Source organism: Lissotriton vulgaris, chromosome 7, assembly GCF_964263255.1.
Source record: "Lissotriton vulgaris chromosome 7, aLisVul1.2, whole genome shotgun sequence".
NCBI classification, from domain to species: domain Eukaryota; kingdom Metazoa; phylum Chordata; class Amphibia; order Caudata; family Salamandridae; genus Lissotriton; species Lissotriton vulgaris.
In genome coordinates this window covers 349,847-366,200 of record NC_141695.1, presented here as the reverse complement: position 1 = coordinate 366,200, position 16,354 = coordinate 349,847, and the positions used below count along the sequence as shown (strand labels likewise).

Genomic DNA, 16,354 nt, shown 5'->3' with positions numbered 1-16,354 from the left:
CCGTCACACATAGATCCATCCGTGACTCTCTTGTGTCCGTCACACATAGATCCATCCATGACTCTCCTGTGTCCGTCACACATAGATCCATCCGTGACTCTCCCGTGTCCGTCACATATAGATCCATCTGTGACTCTCTTGTGCCCGTCACACATAGATCCATTTGTGAATCTCCTGTGTCCATCACACATAGATCCATCCATGACTCTCCTGTGCCCGTCAAACCGTCACACATAGATCCATCCATGACTCTCCTGTGCCCGTCACACCGTCAAACATAGATCCATCCATGACTCTCTTGTGTCCGTCACACATAGATCCATCCCTGACTCTCCTGTGCTCCTCACACATAGATCCATCCGTGACTCTCCTGTGCCCGTCACACATAGATCCATTGGTGAATCTCCTGTGTCCGTCACACATAGATCCATCCGTGAATCTCCTGTGTCCGTCACACATAGATCCATCTGTGAATCTCCAGTGTCTGTCACACATAGATCCATTCGTGAATCTCCTGTGTCCGTCACACATAGATCCATCCGTGAATCTCCTGTGTCCGTCACACATAGATGCATCTGTGAATCTCCTGTGTCTGTCACACATAGATCCATCTGTGACTCTCTTGTGTGCGTCACACATTGCTCCATCCGTGACTTTCTGCTGTCCGTCACACATAGATCCATCCTTGACTCTCTTGTGCACGTCACACATCGCTCCATCTGTGACTCTCCTTTGCCCGTCACATATAGATCCATTCGTGAATCTCCTGTGTCCGTCACACATAGATCCATCTGTGACTCTCTTCTGTCCATCACACACAGGTCCATCCGTGACTCTCCTGTGCCGGTCAGACATAGGTACATCCGTGAATCTCCTCTGTCTGTCATACATATGTCCACCTGTGACGTTCATCTCTCTTGACACATAGGTCTGTCCGTGAATAAGCACATGGGAGTCTAAGTTCCTTCTGGAGTGCCCAGGAGTCTTGCATTGTTGCTTCCCATTCCTTTCCCCAGAGGTCGGCACATCTTCACAATCTGGGCATGTTATGATATGTTTCATGAATGGAGATGATGTCCAATGGTGCATGTAAGAGCGTGAACTTAGCTGACCTGTCTCTGCAGAAAGGTTATCCCTACAGAGTGACTACAAGAAGTCTCTACAGCAAAGCGTTCCTGCCTGGACATTTGTCACTGTTAGACCTGGCACCTTGGCGTGAGTCTCCCTTCCACTTTTTGCTGATGTGCCTCCGATGTTTTGCTGGTTTTCCGATACTCAGGGCACTGCGCCACGGCTGATCCATGCCGCAGTGCAAGTGCTCCCTACTGTAAATTGTACATACGATTGGTATCCCTGATTGGTGCATTGGATTTACTGTTAGTCCCTAGTAAAGCGCACAAGAGAGTGCCGGGGCTTGTAGATGCCAATACTGCTGGTGGGCCTGCAGCGCTGGTTGCGCCACCCACCGAAGCAGCCGTAAAGATGTGTCTGGGAACTGCGACCGCAGAACCCGCGTGCGGTCTCGTACTGTCACGCTAGGTGGCCAAGTGTCCCCACTTGCCAGCACCGACCCTTCCCTTGACTACATATTAGTCACCCCTATGGTAGGCCTGCGGGCAGGGTGCGTTGTAGGTGCAAGGTAGGACAAGCTCTGATGTGCGGGGCATGTCCTAGTAGTGACTTACAACAAAGACCGTATTTCACTATTGAAGGCTACCTGCTCCATTAGGCCAGACTGGGCTGCGAGGATTATTACACCCTATAATCCCCGCAGGCTCAAGGAGCATGGTGGCGAGTCATGTTTAGTATGCCTGAACTCAGGATGATAAGATATTTCTTGTAGTCAAGTTTATTTTAATATCCTGGGTTTGCAAATGCTACTTTTAGAAAGTTAGCCTTTGCTTGCTTAACCATTTCAGCCGCCTCTGCTGGTATGTGTATCTGACTGTCTGGGATGTGTGAGTGACAGGGCTGGAGGGATGACAGGTGGTGAATGCGCAGATTACACCTTAGTGGGAGGTAGGAGTGCCTCTTGACTCGAACTGTCACTGTGCTCGGCCACCACAATGCTGGCTCCACCCTCCTGGGGAGCGGCGGATGACTCTGCCGGCACCTGGCCCAGGAAGGGCGAAGCCCCCATCAACAAGGTACTCTGGCCACCCCTGTCCGGACAATGCTGGCTCCACCTCCTGTGGGGCGTCTGATGCGCCTGCCCCTCACACTGAAAGCAGAAGCCGGAGTACACCCGCGGGGGTACTCCAGAACTGAGAGTGGCTATGCAAAGGCCCCCCTGGCCTGCGAGAACAAAAGAATTGGCCTATAAAAGAAGGAGCCCTGCTCCTTGAAAATTAGATCCGGTTTGGGCCACAGAAGGACTCTGCCCTACGAGAAGTACCGTGAGAGACAAGGAAGGGTGCTGACTCTTGCCGGTGTCTGGTGCCTTGCTGCGGAAGGAGAGGAAGACAAAAAGACTACGAAAAGACTTTTGCTCTACTTGTGCCAAACTCTGCTAAAGAGATCTCCAAGGGCTTGCAACTGAACTTGCCCCCTGACCAGCGTCCCAGGACCAGTGGACGCTACCCCCTTGGAAGAAAGCGACTGCGGGTGCTGACCATCGCCGCAGCACTGACGGAGGAATCTCCTCTAAGGCATCAACATCCTCCCGACCACCGTGACCGGGGCCCAAAGCAACAGCGGAAGCAAAGTGAGGACCAGCCGCCGCTGGCCCGAACACCGTGACCGCAACTGCACCGGGAGCCCGAGAGCAAAGCAAAGGAGGACCCGTCCGGTCCGAGCTCCCGAGGGGACTGCATAACGAGCAGCCACTCACCTGCAAAGACGGACAGTTGCCCTACGAGAATCCGCAAGGTCGGTAGCCTGCCCGACAGCCCAGCTGTGAGCCCACAGCTGCACCGGCACTTGGCTGGGTACGTCCTGCACTTGGGGACCGTACTGCCACTTGCCACCACCGCACAGCCGCCACCTCCAGGGTCGGAGCGGACGACGAGGAAAGGACCCTGCCGCCACAGAACACCGCTGCCCCGGATGACCAGTGACCTGCTCGGCTGAAGAGCCGCAACGATCATCAGCGACCCCGGGAAGGCAACGCGACGTGGGACAGATCCCCTGGAAGCCGCCGGCTCCACAAGAACTTTGAGTAACACCGGCCTACGGGCCTCAAGAGAACTGCATAAGAACTGTGGTAACCCGAATTGAGTAACCTGCAACCGTGTTCATAAAGTATATTGACTGTATTCGCAAGTCTGCTTAAAATCTATATAAAGATATATATTTTTACAGAATACAGTCTGGTCTCGTTGTGTGGTGGGTTGGTTGTAAAGGTGTACTGTTGCAAGTGTTTAACCCTATGTGCCCCAAAGATTAGCCTACGACTGCTTAAGCCACACTACCTAGAGGGTAAGCAGAGGTTGTCTGGAAGGTAACCCTCAGCCCTGACGAGGAAGAGAGAGTCCCTGCTTGTCGCTAGTGTTGCACTGCGCCAACTAGAGCCTCCCCCTTCCTACATTGGACGCAGCGGTGAGGATTTCGAATTTACACTTGCGATATCTATACCTGAGCTTCTGACCACTACACAAGGATTACGGTCCAGTTACTAAGCCACAGACTTTGATTTTTGAATTTTGCCGAAAGAAGATTCCGAGCGCAGAAACCATGCCGGGCACAAAGAGATTGGATGGAGCGGAGTCCACGACCTCCGAGGTGTTGGAGATAGAGTGGGATGCCGCAAAGCTGGACAAATACTCAAAGATGGAGCTGAAGTTTTTCTGTAGGAAACTAAAGGTTCCGCACGCTGGCTGCAAAAACAAGCCGGAGCTCTACAAGGCCCTGAAAGCCTGGGTGGAGTCCAGAAAGACCCCGGAAGAGCAAGACGTCCTCGCCGAGCAGAATACGACGGAGGAGCAAAATGCGCTTGGGGATCTGATCGATCTAGAAAGGCAAGACAGCGAGCACAGCTTGGGTAAAGGCCTGTCGCCAGAGGAGCTGGCGGACAGGAAGGAAACCCGGAATCACGAGAGGAAGTTGGCAGAAATGAAAATCCAGCTGGAGCTTGAAACCAAAAGAATGGCGCTGGAAGAGCGAAAGCACCAGATGGATTACGAAGTGAAAATGAGGGAGATAAGTCTCAAGGAGAGAGGCTTGGATCGTCCTCCCTCTGGTGGCAGCACATCGCCAGTGCAGGTAGAGTCAAGAGTGCACATCCCGAAGGACGTAGTTAAGGAGTTCTTTAAGGGGGATGACATAGGACAGTGGTTTAGGGCATACGAGGTAGCCATGTCCTCCCACCGGGTCCCTGACAAGGATTGGGGAGCGGGGTTGTGGGGAAGGTTTCTAAGCGAAGGGAGAGATACCTTGCTAGATTTGCCCGTTGAGAATCAGAGATCCTATGCCCACATGAAAGAAGCTTTATTAAACAGGTACGGGCTTACCCCTGAAATGTATAGACAGAAGTTTAGGGGATGTACTAAGTGGCCTGGGAATACGTATGTGGAGTATGTGACTTACTTTTGCAGAGCACTGGATGGTTGGGTGAAAGGTAACAAAGTTAATGATTTTCAAGGTCTCTTTGATTTAATTGCATGGGAGCACTTGTCTGATCACTGTTTTCCTGAGTTACGCCAACACCTGATCGATAGCAAGCTGTCCAACCCGAGGAAGCTTGCTGAGGAGGCGGACCGCTGGCTCAGCACCAGGGTCCACAAGGGTCCCGTGGGAGATTCCGCCAAGAGTGGGCAGGGTCCCCAGCAGAAGAGTGGGGGGGACAAGGGGGGAAAACAGAAAGGGTTCCAAAAAGGCCCCCAAAGTAGTTCCCAAGGGAATCCGCAGCAGGGTTCTCAGCCTCCCCCACCCCCGAAGCAGAATGGGGCCCCGACAGGTAAACCTGTTCCAAAGGGGCCCTTCAATTGTTTCAAATGTGGCGAGCCTGGGCACATATCCAGTGACCCCAAGTGTCGCCTATTTGGAAAACCCGCACCCACTGGTGCTCTGCCCCGACAAGTGACTAGCGTTCACCTGGGAGAGGAAATGATGGTCCCGGGGGGTGGAGATCCCGTTCACATGACCCTGGTCTCGTTAGGAGACAGCGAGATGATCCCTACGAACTACCTGCCCTCTTACACTAAGAAATATGGGCAGGTGGTGATCATCAATGGTAAGGAAGCCGAGGCTCTTAGAGACACAGGAGCCAGTGTGACTGCAGTGAGGCAGCACCTGGTGTCTCAAGAGCAGGTTGTACCCCATGCCTACTGTAGGGTTATCAACGCTGATAATTCTGAGAGTCAGTGTCCGATGGCTCAAGTTCCCTTCGAGTGGGGGGGGGGTCTCTGGTACTCTGCAGGTCTGTGTGAGAAAAACCATGCCTGTTGACTGTTTGCTAGGGAACGACTTGGAGCACTCCCCTTGGGAAAAGGTGGAGAGAGCGACTCACCTGCGGATGGTGGGTCTGCCTGACTGGGCGTGCGTGACCACCCGGTCGATGGCAGCCAGTAAGGGTGATCGAGAGGTCCTGGGGCCTGATGGAGAGGCCCAGGAACCGGCCTTAGGGAGAAGGCGCAGGGGGCGCGGGAAACCGGCCCCTGAAGTTCCTACGGTCCAGGAGGAGGCAGACCTTGAGGGGGATGCCCTGGAGCCTACAGGGGAACAGATCGCCGAACTGGGGGACCTGCCTGAGCTGACCCATTGGCAGCAAGAAGGAGGACCCTCCAGGGAGGAATTCTGCAGGGAGCAGAAAGAATGCCCTTCTCTCATGGGTATGCGGCAGCAGGCTGCAGACCAGGCCAATGGTGTTCAGGGCAAAACACATTACGTGTACTGGGAGAACGACCTCCTGTATTCGGAGCCTAAGGCTGCTGAACCTGGGTCAGCCCGTGTGCTGGTGGTACCCCAGAAGTTCAGAGCCTTCCTACTGGGTCTGGCTCATGATGTGCCTTTAGCAGGACATTTGGGGATGGACAAGACCTATGACAGGCTTGTCACCCACTTTTACTGGCCCCAAATGCACAAGAGTTCTGATGCGTATTGCAGAACCTGTCCAACTTGCCAGGCAAGTGGGAAGACGGGAGGGAAGAACAAGGCTCCCTTCCAACCCTTCCCTGTGGTCGGTACGCCATTCCAGCGAGTGGATATTGACATCGTTGGGCCTCTGGACCCCAAGACAGCCATGGGCAACAGGTTCATCCTGGTCTTGGTGGACCATGCCACCCGGTACCCTGAAGCCATCCCTCTGAGGACTGTGACGGCTCCCGTGGTGGGGCGTGCACTGATGGGAATTTTCTCACGAGTAGGATTCCCTCTAGAGGTGGTGAGCGACAGGGGGACCAATTTCATATCGAAATATATGAAGTCCCTTTGGCAGGAGTGTGGCGTAACGTACAAGTTCACCACCCCCTACCATCCCCAAGGTAACGGGTTGGTTGAAAGATTCAACCGAACCCTCAAAGGCATGATCATGGGCCTGGAAGGTCCGATGAGGCGTAAGTGGGACGTCCTCTTGCCATGCCTGCTTTTTGCATATCGCGAGGTACCACAGAAGTCCCTAGGGTTCAGCCCCTTTGAACTGCTGTACGGCCACCCCGTGAGAGGACCCCTGAGTTTGGTAAAGGAAGGCTGGGAGCAATCTCCCAGGAAACCTCCCCAGAATGTATATAGCTACATGCTGGCCTTCAGAAACCAAACCAGACGCTTCAGACAACTTGCCGAGGCAAATCTGGAAGCAAGCCAGGAGGAGATGAAGCGGTGGTACGATCAGAATGCCACTCTGGTCGAGCTTCAGCCTGGACAGGAGGTGTATGTCCTGGCCCCAGTGGAGCCCTGTGCCCTTCAAGATAAGTGGACAGGACCATTTGAGGTTGTGGAGCGCAAGAGCCCCGTGACATACTTGGTGGACATGAAGACGCCCAGGAACCCTTTGCGGGTCCTACATGTCAACCGCCTCAAGCCCCACTTGCGAAGGTCCGAAGTGGGCATGTTGTTGGCAACCAATGACGGAATGGAGGAGGAGTCAGAGCCTCTTCCTGACCTCTTGGTGGCCTGTGAGAAGGATGGGTCAGTGGATGGAGTTAACCTCTCACCCTCCCTGACCGCCGAACAACAGGAGGACTGCCGCCAGTTGCTGGGGCAGTTTCCAGACCTGTTCTCCCTGGTTCCGAGTGTCACAGATTGGTGCGTCCATGATGTGGACACTGGAGACAGCTTACCGGTGAAGCATAAGGCTTACCGGGTAACTGACAGGGTACGGGCCTGCATCAAGGAGGAGGTCTCCAAGATGCTTGCCCTCGGGGTGGTTGAGTCTTCCAGCAGTCCTTGGTCCAGCCCCGTGGTCTTGGTTCCGAAGGCTGCTGCGCCGGGAGCCACACCCGAACTCCGGTTCTGTGTGGACTACAGAGGACTCAATTCAGTCACGAAGACTGACGCGCACCCCATCCCCAGAGCTGACGAGCTCATTGATCGGCTAGGGGCTGCCCGGTTTCTCAGCACGTTTGATTTGACGTCTGGGTACTGGCAGATCGCCTTGACCGATGGGGCAAAGGAGAGGTCGGCATTCTCTACACCAGATGGGCATTTCCAGTTCCGGGTTATGCCATTTGGAATGAAGAATGCCCCTGCCACCTTTCAGAGATTGGTCAACCAGGTGTTGGCTGGACTGGACGAGTTCAGTGCCGCCTACCTGGATGACATCGCGGTGTTCAGCGGCACCTGGCCCGAACACCTGCGACACCTCTGGGAAGTGTTGATGGCCCTGCGCAGAGCAGGCCTCACAATCAAGGCAAGCAAGTGCCAGATTGGGCAGGGTTCAGTGGTGTACTTGGGACACCAAGTTGGGAGTGGCAAGGTAGCCCCCTTGCAGCCCAAAATCGAAACCATCCTGGCTTGGGAACCCCCCAAGACCCAGACTGCAGTGAGAGCCTTCCTGGGGCTCACTGGGTATTACAGGAGGTTTGTCAAGGGCTATGGCACGATCGTGACCCCCTTGACGGAGCTGACTTCGAAAAAGCAGCCCAGGAATGTGATTTGGACTGACACCTGTCAGAAGGCTTTCGACACCCTGAAGACTGCCATGTGCACGGCGCCCGTGCTCCTGGCCCCCGATTTCTCCAAGGAGTTCATTGTGCAAACAGACGCTTCAGAGCATGGTGTAGGGGCTGTTCTTTCACAGATGACTGAGGAGGGCTTTGACCAACCCGTAGCCTTCATAAGTCGGAGGTTACTTCCACGGGAAAGTAGGTGGAGTGCAATAGAGCGAGAAGCATTTGCTGTGGTCTGGGCGCTGAAGAAGCTAAGACCCTACTTGTTTGGGTCTCACTTCCGAGTTCAGACGGACCACAGGCCCCTCAGATGGTTGATGCAAATGAGGGGTGAGAACCCGAAACTGTTGAGGTGGTCCATTTCTCTACAGAGTATGGACTTTACGGTGGAACACCGCCCTGGCACCGATCACGCCAACGCTGGCGGTCTGTCCAGATTTTTCCGCCTTAGTGATGTGGAACTCCCTGGGGAAGGGTAGTTCCCCCCACATTTCAGCTGGAGGGGACACATGTTAGACCTGGCACCTTGGCGTGAGTCTCCCTTCCACTTTTTGCTGATGTGCCTCCGATGTTTTGCTGGTTTTCCGATACTCAGGGCACTGCGCCACGGCTGATCCGTGCCGCAGTGCAAGTGCTCCCTACTGTAAATTGTACATACGATTGGTATCCCTGATTGGTGCATTGGATTTACTGTTAGTCCCTAGTAAAGCGCACAAGAGAGTGCCGGGGCTTGTAGATGCCAATACTGCTGGTGGGCCTGCAGCGCTGGTTGCGCCACCCACCGAAGCAGCCGTAAAGATGTGTCTGGGAACTGCGACCGCAGAACTCGCGTGCGGTCTCGTACTGTCACGCTAGCTGGGCAAGTGTCCCCACTTGCCAGCACCGACCCTTCCCTTGACTACATATTAGTCACCCCTATGGTAGGCCTGCGGGCAGGGTGCGTTGTAGGTGCAAGGTAGGACAAGCTCTGATGTGCGGGGCATGTCCTAGTAGTGACTTACAACGAAGACCGTATTTCACTATTGAAGGCTACCTGCTCCATTAGGCCAGACTGGGCTGCGAGGATTATTACACCCTATAATCCCCGCAGGCTCAAGGTGCATGGTAGCGAGTCATGTTTAGTATGCCTGAACTCAGGATGATAAGATATTTCTTGTAGTCAAGTTTATTTTAATATCCTGGGTTTGCAAATGCTACTTTTAGAAAGTTAGCCTTTGCTTGCTTAACCATTTCAGCCGCCTCTGCTGGTATGTGTATCTGACTGTCTGGGATGTGTGAGTGACAGGGCTGGAGGGATGAAAGGTGGTGAATGCGCAGATTACACCTTAGTGGGAGGTAGGAGTGCCTCTTGACTCGAACTGTCACTGTGCTCGGCCACCACAATGCTGGCTCCACCCTCCTGGGGAGCGGCGGATGACTCTGCCGGCACCTGGCCCAGGAAGGGTGAAGCCCCCATCAACAAGGTACTCTGGCCACCCCTGTCCGGACAATGCTGGCTCCACCTCCTGTGGGGCGTCTGATGCGCCTGCCCCTCACACTGAAAGCAGAAGCCGGAGTACACCCGCGGGGGTACTCCAGAACTGAGAGTGGCTATGTGTTGGACAGGCCACATGAAGAGCCACTCTCCCCCGGCCCAACCAGGCCCGAGGCCAGTCACACAAGCACCACACACCACCATTGCACGTCCTCCGTCCCCTCAGGGACCCCTGCCCTCGAGCATGTCGACTTCGTGGGCCCGATCCACTGCCGGCCCACGCGCCCAGCCCGGGCCGCCATCTTGGACACTTCACCACGTGGCCGCCTGGCCCCCGATCGACCTCAACCCTGGGCCTGGCCAGGCCTCAGACATCCCGGCACCACCATCCACCCAGGAGGTGAGCGGGCTACTTGGCCATTCAATGGGAGAAGGAGGTGTCGATGGCTCTCCCCCACCAAGTGCCGCTCGCCCATCGCCTCCCCGGGCGCTGGCTCCACCCCCCTGCTGGGTGTCTGGACTCCCTCATCCCGGACCTCCCGACCTCCAAGTGCGAGGGTCCGGACATCAAAGCACACCAGCCCTATAACTGGGGCAGCTCCAGAGCAGGAAGGCAGTTGTATCTTGGAGTCGAGAGACGCAAAGAGGAACTCATCCTGGACGGACTACTGGCGCTGCCGTAGCTCTGTCCTGTGCACCATCGTCCTGCCTGTTGGCGCTGCCACAGCCGTCGTAACCTTCATTCTTCATCATCGTCGTCCGGATCTGCTGGCGTGACCGCGGACCGTTGTAACCGTCATCTTTCACCGGGACCTGCAGGCTCCGCCGCGGACCGTCATCCTTCCTTCATCCATCTCGGGATCTGCTTGGCTCCTCCACGGCCCGATCATCAAGAACGCCGAAGCTCGAGGATTGAGAGCTATTTTGAACTCACTGGTAACTAAGACTGTCCCGCTACCCCTTTCCTCAACCAAAGACTCGAATCGAGGGGACCCCGGAGTCCAGACCTCCTTGTATCATACCAACGTAACCTAAGAATTGCATATAAAGTCTCGTTAACCTTCAGTCTTGTGTGGTGTCTGTCTGTGGGGGGGAAGTTACTTATCTGTACAGTCGTTGGAGACGGCTCTCCCTGGAGACCTCTCCCCGTAATCTCGGCCGACCCTCCCGGTCCGTCTAACATTGGTGGCCAGCGGCGCGATCCGAATCACCGCATACGTACAGAGAGTAGCTCACCCCACAACGAACCACAATGACAACTAAAGAGAGCGGATCAACGGAGAAGTTCCAAATGGAAAAACTAGAGGAGTACAGCCATCGTGAACTAAAGCAGTTCTGCATTGAACTAGGTATCGCTACCACCGGACTAAGCACCAAGGACGATTTTAAGCATGCCCTAGAATCTTGGGCAGAGACCGGGGATACCGAAGCCCCTGAGCAAAGCACCGCGAAAGGAAGCAACACGGCCCCGGAAGGGCAAAGAACCGGTCTCTCGCCAGACGAGATCCAAGAAAGAGAAAAAACCCGGCTACACGAGTTAGAAATGGCCCGACTCAAGATGGACGTAGAACTCAAGTTGGCCGAACAAAAAATAAACTTAGAGCACCTACGTATCCGAGAAGAAAGAGAGGAGAAACAAAGGCAAAGGGAGCTCGAGGAAAAGAAACTAGCGTACGAGCACGAACGGAACCTAGCTGAGATCAACCTGCGCAAGCAGAATAAAGAGTTAGGGGTGCCCGAGAGACCACACACCCCAGGGACCACGGAGAAAAAAGTACACATCCCCAAGGATGTGGTCCGAGAGTATTTTCGAGAGGACGACATCCAGCAATGGTTTAAGGCATATGAAATCGCTATGACTGCGCACCGGATCGATAGAAACGATTGGGGAGCCGGCCTATGGGGCAGATTCCTCAATGAGGGCCGTGATACCCTGTTACAGCTCCCAGACCACCAGATGACCTCCTACGACCATATGAAAGCGGCCCTCCTCACCCGCTATGGCCTCACGCCCGAGATGTACCGTCAGAGGTTCCGAGACTGCACACGCATCCCGGGTACAACTTGGGTGGACTATGTAACGTACTTTAGCCGAGCTTTCGAAGGCTGGATCAAAGGGAACAACGTCACGACCTACGAGCAACTGTTCAATCTGATGGTATGGGAGCATCTGTCCAACAATTGCTTCATTGAACTACGCCAACACCTCCTCGACAGCAAGTTAACCGATCCCCGGCAGCTCGCAGCCGAAGCTGACCGGTGGGAGATCACCAGAGTGGGCCGGAATGGGTCCTACGAGCAGAACAGGAACAACAATGGTCACCACCGACCCAGAGGAGGAGGAGGGGGCCAAGGACGAGGAAGAGACAATACTCCGGCCACCCCCGTTACCAGCACCACCCCCCCGGCCAACCGGGGCAGCACCCCGGCGCGACCGGGGTACAGAGCAAACGTCACGTGTCACCGATGCCAACGAGTCGGCCACTATGCAAACGACCCAAGCTGCCCGCAGTATCAGAGTCCAAAACCCCGCCATGTGGCCGCCGCAGCACTAGGGGAAGAACAGATCTCCGAGGAGCAAGAAACAGACGAGCAAGAGTATCCAGAGTGGGGGCCAGCCGCCATGACTCTCGCGTGCTTAGGGGGAAGAGACATGGTCCCGCGGGTCCCCCTACCCGCTAACACCCAGAAGTACAGCCAATGGGTGAGCATCAATGGACAACGGGCCGAAGCCCTTCGGGACACCGGGGCCAGTGTGACAGCCGTCCGCTGTCACCTGGTGACCCCAGAACAATATCTACCGAACATTCTCTGCCCTGTACGATCAGCCGACAACTCGGAAAGTCTGTGTCGGATGGCCTGCGTCCCTTTTGAGTGGGGAGGGGTCTCCGGCATGTTGAAGGTGACGGTCCGAGACGACGCCCCCGTGGACTGCCTCCTCGGTAATGACCTGGAGAGCTCCCCGTGGGCCGCTGTGGAGCGAAAAGAACACTTGGGGATGTTGGGCGTCCCGGACTGGGCGTGCGTCACCACCCGGTCCATGGCCGCCCGTGCCAACCCTCACCCGGAAGAACCAGAATGGCCGGCGCCACCGCCTCCGGTCGCCCCAGCCGAAACCCCCGACCATGACACCCCCCTCGAACCGACGCAACCTTCCGACCTCGCTAACCTTGACCAGTGGGCCCAAGAGGGGGGACCCACACAAGAACAATTTCGCCAGGAACAGAAGACCTGTCCCTCCCTTGAGGGACTCCGCCAACAAGCGCTCGCCCAAAGCGCAGGGGATACCTCCGGAACTCATTGGGTCTACTGGGACAATGATCTGTTATACAGTGAGCAACGAATCGCCGAGCTGGGGGCCAACCGAGTACTAGTAGTACCCCTCTGCTTTAGAGACTTCCTGTTAAACCTGGCCCACGATGTCCCCCTGGCAGGGCACCTAGGACAAGATAAAACCTACAGTCGCCTAGTGACCCACTTCTTCTGGCCCAAAATGAGGAACGATGTGCACCAGCATTGCCGATCTTGCCCCACGTGCCAAGCCAGTGGGAAGAGCGGCCGCAAACTAAAGGCCCCCTTGCAACCTTTTCCAGTAGTCACGACCCCATTTGAGAGGGTCGGAATAGACATTGTGGGACCCCTGGACCCGCGTACGAAACAAGGACATCGCTTCATTCTGGTGCTAGTGGACCACGCCACCCGCTACCCTGAGGCTGTTCCTCTCCGGACCGTGACAGCCCCAGTGGTCGGCCGGGCCCTGATGGGGATCTTCTCCCGTGTGGGGTTCCCCCGAGAAGTCGTCAGCGACAGAGGCACGAACTTTATCTCTAAGTACATGAAATCTCTCTGGCAACAGTGTGGGGTCACCTATCGCTTCTCGACCCCCTATCACCCCCAAGGGAACGGACTTGTTGAGCGGTTCAACCGCACGCTGAAAGGAATGATCGGGGGATTGGAAGAGCCCCTCCGTCGCCAGTGGGATGTGCTGCTGCCGTGCCTCCTCTTCGCCTACCGAGAGGTCCCCCAGAAATCCCTAGGCTTCAGCCCATTCGAACTGCTCTATGGGCACCCAGTGCGGGGGCCGCTCAGCCTGATCAAAGAAGGCTGGGAGATGCCTCCGGCCAAGAACCCTCCAGATGTCTTCCGGTACCTCCTCACCCTCCGCAACCAGTCCCGGCGGTTCAGAGACCTAGCAAAAACCAACCTAGAGGCCAGTCAAGAGGACATGAAAAAGTGGTATGACCAGAACGCCTCATCCGTTGAATTCGAACCGGGACAACAGGTATGGGTCATGTCCCCCACGGAGCCCTGCGCTCTCCAAGACAAATGGACGGGACCCTTCAAGGTGATCGAGCGCAAGGGTCCTGCCACCTATCTGATCGATATGGAGTCCTCCCGGAACCCCCTCCGAGTCCTCCACACCAACAGACTGAAACCCCACTTTGCACGAACAGAACTCAGCCTACTGATGGCCACAGACAATGGGGTTGAAGACGACTCCGAGCCTCTCCCTGACCTCCTGCGGACCCAGGAGCAAGACGGCTCCGTAGAGGGGGTCCGACTCTCGGAGACCCTCACCAGAGAACAACGCCAAGAGTGCCAAGCCCTCCTGTCACGGTTTGCCAGTCTGTTCTCCCTCACCCCAGGTGTCACTTCCTGGTGTGTGCACGATGTGGACACCGGAGACAGCCCTCCTATCCGCCACCGGGCCTACCGCGTACCTGATCGGGTACGGGCCTGCATCCAGGCGGAAGTGGCTAAGATGCTCACGCTCGGGGTCATCGAGCCCTCAGACAGCCCATGGGCCAGCCCGGTCGTACTGGTCCCCAAAGCAGCCGCCCCCGGAACCACACCAGAACTCCGGTTCTGCGTCGACTACCGGGGCCTGAATGAAGTCACCAGAACGGACGCACATCCCATCCCCCGGGCAGATGAACTGGTCGACCGAATGGGAGCTGCCCGCTACCTTAGCATCTTCGACCTGACAGCAGGTTATTGGCAGATCGGCCTCACACCCCGAGCCCAAGAACGTTCTGCCTTCTCCACCCCCGATGGCCATTACCATTTTACGGTCATGCCCTTCGGCATGAAAAATGCACCAGCGACTTTCCAACGGCTCGTCAATCAGGTCCTGGCGGGGCTCGAAGGGTTCAGCGCCGCATACCTAGACGACATCGCTGTGTACAGCCACCATTGGACCGAGCACCTCCACCACCTCCGAGCAGTGCTGCAAGCCCTTCAGCGAGCTGGCCTCACGATCAAGGCCAGCAAGTGTCAAATTGGACAAGGGTCTGTGACCTACCTCGGACACCAGGTGGAAAGCGGCCTAGTGGCCCCTCTACAGCTGAAAATTGCCGCCATCCAGGACTGGCAGCCCCCTATTACCCAAACCGAGGTACGAGCCTTCCTGGGCCTCACGGGCTATTACCGAAGGTTCGTGAAAGACTATGGTACCATAGTGGGGCCTCTCACCGAACTCACGTCAAAAAATCAGCCCAAGAAGGTGAACTGGACCCCAGAGTGTCAAGCGGCATTCGAACAGTTGAAGGCCGCCATGTGTTCCGCTCCTGTGCTCCAGGCCCCAGACTACAGCCGGGAGTTCGTAGTCCAGACGGACGCCTCCGACCAGGGCATTGGGGCAGTCCTGTCCCAAGTGAACACCGAGGGCCTTGATCAACCGGTGGCCTTCATCAGTCGGAGACTCCTACCCCGGGAACAACGCTGGAGCACCATAGAGAGGGAAGCCTTCGCTGTGGTATGGGCCCTCAAGAAGCTCCGGCCCTACCTTTTCGGCACCCACTTTCGGGTGCAGACCGACCACCGACCCCTGCAGTGGCTGATGCACATGCGGGGGGAAAACCCCAAGCTGCTACACTGGTCCATATCCTTGCAGGGTATGGACTTTACAGTCGAACACCGGCCTGGGTCCGACCACGCCAACGCAGATGGCCTGTCACGATTCTTCCGCCTCGACGAAGAGAGTCCCCAAGAGGATGGGTGACTCTCCCCGCCTTCAGCTGGGGGGGACGCATGTTGGACAGGCCACATGAAGAGCCACTCTCCCCCGGCCCAACCAGGCCCGAGGCCAGTCACACAAGCACCACACACCACCATTGCACGTCCTCCGTCCCCTCAGGGACCCCTGCCCTCGAGCATGTCGACTTCGTGGGCCCGATCCACTGCCGGCCCACGCGCCCAGCCCGGGCCGCCATCTTGGACACTTCACCACGTGGCCGCCTGGCCCCCGATCGACCTCAACCCTGGGCCTGGCCAGGCCTCAGACATCCCGGCACCACCATCCACCCAGGAGGTGAGCGGGCTACTTGGCCATTCAATGGGAGAAGGAGGTGTCGATGGCTCTCCCCCACCAAGTGCCGCTCGCCCATCGCCTCCCCGGGCGCTGGCTCCACCCCCCTGCTGGGTGTCTGGACTCCCTCATCCCGGACCTCCCGACCTCCAAGTGCGAGGGTCCGGACATCAAAGCACACCAGCCCTATAACTGGGGCAGCTCCAGAGCAGGAAGGCAGTTGTATCTTGGAGTCGAGAGACGCAAAGAGGAACTCATCCTGGACGGACTACTGGCGCTGCCGTAGCTCTGTCCTGTGCACCATCGTCCTGCCTGTTGGCGCTGCCACAGCCGTCGTAACCTTCATTCTTCATCATCGTCGTCCGGATCTGCTGGCGTGACCGCGGACCGTTGTAACCGTCATCTTTCACCGGGACCTGCAGGCTCCGCCGCGGACCGTCATCCTTCCTTCATCCATCTCGGGATCTGCTTGGCTCCTCCACGGCCCGATCATCAAGAACGCCGAAGCTCGAGGATTGAGAGCTATTTTGA

General features: G+C 56.5%; 1 protein-coding gene across 1 annotated transcript in view; it reads right to left on the bottom strand.

Annotated features, from left to right (window-relative positions):
* Positions 1-16,354, bottom strand: part of CLCN1 (chloride voltage-gated channel 1) — a gene marked incomplete at its 5' end in the record, with an annotated part of 596,613 nt that overhangs the window by 232,467 nt on the left and 347,792 nt on the right. The gene's annotated exons all lie outside the window — the stretch shown is intronic.